The sequence below is a fragment of the Arachis hypogaea genome, chromosome 20 (genome assembly GCF_003086295.3).
Source record: "Arachis hypogaea cultivar Tifrunner chromosome 20, arahy.Tifrunner.gnm2.J5K5, whole genome shotgun sequence".
Classification (NCBI taxonomy): domain Eukaryota; kingdom Viridiplantae; phylum Streptophyta; class Magnoliopsida; order Fabales; family Fabaceae; genus Arachis; species Arachis hypogaea.
This window is the reverse complement of record NC_092055.1, coordinates 64,882,187-64,886,101: the sequence shown is the minus strand read 5'-3', so window position 1 is coordinate 64,886,101 and position 3,915 is coordinate 64,882,187. Positions and strand designations below refer to the sequence as shown.

General features: G+C 36.5%; 1 non-coding gene across 1 annotated transcript; it reads right to left on the bottom strand.

Moving 5' to 3' along the window:
* Nucleotides 1–3,544: 3,544 nt before the first annotated feature.
* On the bottom strand, nt 3,545–3,652 carry LOC112788682 (small nucleolar RNA R71). The gene has a single exon (XR_003196038.1). It is a non-coding gene; the product is annotated as a small nucleolar RNA R71 (small nucleolar RNA).
* Between the last annotated feature and the right edge of the window lie 263 nt (nt 3,653–3,915).

Below are 3,915 nucleotides of genomic sequence, written 5' to 3'. Positions count from 1 at the left end.
AGCCTCAAAACGCCAGAACTGGCACAAAAGCTGGAGTTAAACGCCCAAAATGGCACAAAAGCTGGGGTTTAACTCCAAGAAAAGTCTCTACACATGGAAGCTTCAATGCTCAGCCCAAGCACACACCAAGTGGGCCCGGAAGAAGATTTCTGCATTAATTACCTATTTCTGTAACCCTAGGCTACTAGTCTTCTATAAATAGGACATTTTGCTATTGTATTTTCATCTTTGAATCATACTTTCATAGACCTTTTCACATTTGGGGGCTGGCCTCACGGCCATTCCTGGACCTTTTGTTCTTATGTATTCTCAACGGTAGAGTTTCTACACACCATAGATTAAGGTGTGGAGCTCTGTTGTTCTTCATGAATTAATACAATTACTGTTGTTCTTCTATTCAATTCACGCCTACTTCTTCTCTAAGATATTCATTCGTTCTTCAACTTGATGAATGTGATGATCCGTGACACTCATCATCATTCTCACCTATGAACATGTGCCTGACAACCACCTCTGTTCTACTAGCACTGGCTTGAATGCGTAATTCTTGGGTTTCTAATCTAAGATTGGAACCTTCATGGTATAGGCTAGAATTATTGGCAGTCATTCTTGAGATCCGGAAAGTCTAAACCTTGTCTGTGGTATTCCGAGTAGGATCTGGGAAGGGATGACTGTGACGAGCTTCAAACTCGCGATTGTTGGGCATGTGACAGACGCAAAAGGATCAATGGATCCTATTCCAACATGATCGAGAACCGACAGATGATTAGCCGTGCGGTGACAGCGTACGTAGAACATTTTCACTGAGAGGACGGAAAGTAGCCATTGACAACGGTGATGCCCAACATAAAGCTTCCCATGGAAGGGAGTATGAATGATTAGAAGAAGGCAATGGGAAAGCAGAGGTTTAGGAGGAACAAAGCATCTTCATACGCTTATCTGAAATTCTCACCAATGAATTACATAAGTATCTCTATCTTTATTTTATGTTTTATTCATCTTTTAATTATCAATCCTCCATAACCATTTGAATCTGCCTGACTGAGATTTACAAGATGACCATAGCTTACCTTAAACCGACAGTCTTCGTGGGATCGACCCTTACTCACGTAAGGTATTACTTGGACGAACCAGTGCACTTGCTGGTTAGTTGTGTGGAATTGTGACAAAGTGTGATTCACGTTTGAGAGCTCCAAGTCTTTGGCGCCATTGTTGATGATCACAATTTTGTGCACCAAGTTTTTGGCGCCGTTGCCAGGGATTGTTCGAGTTTGGACAACTGACGGTTCATCTTGTTGCTTAGATTAGGTAATTTTACTTTTTATTTTCGAAAATTAAAAAAAAAAATACAAAAAAATTTTCTATTCTGTTCTTCAGAGTTTTTAAGAATGAATTCTAGAGTTTCATGATGATCTGTTGAAGTCTGGCTGGCTGTGAAGCCATGTCTAATCTTATTGGACCGAAGTTTCAACTTATCATCATAAGAGCTTGTTGATTTCTATCAATTTTACTATTGTTAGTAATGATCTGCTAAAGCTTGGTTGGCCATTGGCCATGTCTAGTGTTTTGGACCGGAGCTTTCATTGAAAGCTGGGCTGGCTAGTAAGCCATGTCTAATTCCTGGACCGGAGTTTTAGACTAACATTGCAATGATTCCTAGAATTCTCATTAAAAATTTTGAATCCCTTTATTTTCTTCTCCACTCAATTTTCAAAAAATCACAAAAAAATTTATAAAACCATAAAAATAAAAAGTATTTTATGTTTCTTGTTTGAGTCTAGTATCAATTTTTAAGTTTGGTGTCAATTGCATGTCTTTATTCTTCTTGCATTTTTCAAATATATGCATTATGTTCTTCATTGATCTTCAAGTTGTTCTTGATGATTTCAGTGCTCTGATCTTTAATTTCTCTTATTTTGTGTCTTTTGTTGTTTCTTACATGCATTTTCAAATTGTTATAGTCCTTAGTATACAAACTTCTAAGTTTGGTGTCTTGCATGCATTGTTTATTTGATCTTAGTTGCATTTTTATTATTTCTCATCATTAAAAATTCAAAAATTTTCAAAATTGTGTCTTTTCAAGTCAATAACACAGAGAATTGAAGATCAGAACATTCAGCAGAGGAATTACACAGAAAAAGCTGGGCATTCAAAACGCCCAGTGAAGAAGAAAAACTGGCGTTTAAACGCCAGCCAGGGTACCTAGCTGGGTGTTAAACGCCCAAAAAGGTAGGATTTTGGGCGTTAAACGCTAGAATGGATGCCATTCTGGGCGTTTAATGCCAGGATGACACTAGAGGGAAGATTTTGTTTTTAATTCAAATCTTTTTCAAGTTTTCATGATTTTTCAAAATCAAATCTTTTTCAAATCATATCTTTTCAATCATACCTTTTCAAAATCAATTTCTTTTCAATTTTTTTTATTTATTACTATTTTCGAAAATCCTTGCTACAATTAGTAATTTAATTCAAAATTTTCAAGTTATTACTTGCCTATTAAAAAAGGATCAAAAGTTTTAATTCTAGAATCATATATTCTAATTTCTTGTTAGTTAAGTAATCAACTTTAATTTTAAAACTTTCCTTTTTTATTTGATTTTCAATCATATCTTCTCAATCATATCTTTTCAATCATATCTTTTTCAAAATTAAGTCTCAATCATATCTTTTTTATTTCTAATTTCGAAATCTTTTTCAAAAATCACTTTATTTCTTTCCCAATCTTAGTTTTCGAAAATCATTTACCAAATTTTCAAAATTCTTTTAATTATTTCAAAATCTTTTTACTTTAATTTTGAAAATTCTTCCCCTCTTCTCACACCCTTCTGTTTAAGGACTAACACTCCTCCTCAATATGCAATTCGAACTCTATCTCCCTTGATAAGTTCGAATTCTCTCTTCTCTACCTTCTCTTTCTATTCTTCTTTTCCTCTGACACTTCAAGAAATCTCTATACTGTGACATAGAGGATTCCATACTTTCTTGTTCTCTTCTCTTTCATATGAGCAGAAGCAAGGACAAAAGCATTCTTGTTGAGGCTGATCCTGAACCTGAAAGGACCTTGAAGAGAAAGCTAAGAGAAGCTAAAGTACAACTCTCTGTAGAGGACCTAACAGAAATTTTCAAACAAGAAGAAGCCATGGCAGCCGAAAACAACAACAATGCCAACAATGCAAGGAAGGTGCTTGGTGACTTTACTGCACCTACTCCCGACTTCTATGGGAGAAGCATCTCAATCCCTGCCATTGAAGCAAACAACTTTGAGCTTAAGCCTCAATTAGTTTTTCTGATGCAACAGAATTGCAAGTTTCATGGACTTCCAATGGAAGATCCTCATCAGTTCTTAGTTGAATTCCTGCAAATCTGTGACACTGTCAAGACCAATGGGGTTGATCCCGAGGTCTACAAGCTTATGCTTTTTCCCTTTGCTGTAAGAGACAGAGCTAGAACATGGTTGGATTCACAACCTAAAGAAAGCCTGAACTCTTGGGAAAAGCTAGTTAATGCCTTCTTGGCAAAGTTCTTTCCACCTCAAAAATTGAGCAAGCTTAGAGTGGAAGTCCAAACCTTCAGACAGAAGGAAGGTGAATCCCTCTATGAAGCTTGGGAAAGATACAAGCAATTGATCAGAAAGTGTCCTTCTGATATGCTTTCAGAATGGAGCATCATAGGTATCTTCTATGATGGTCTGTCTGAACTGTCCAAGATGTCATTGGACAGCTCTGCTGGAGGATCTCTTCATCTGAAGAAGACGCCTGCAGAAGCTCAGGAACTCATTGAAATAGTTGCAAATAACCAATTCATGTACACCTTTGAAAGGAATCCTGTGAATAATGGGACAAAAAAAAGGAGTTCTTGAGATTGATACTCTGAATGCCATACTGGCTTAGAATAAAATATTAACTCAGCAAGTCA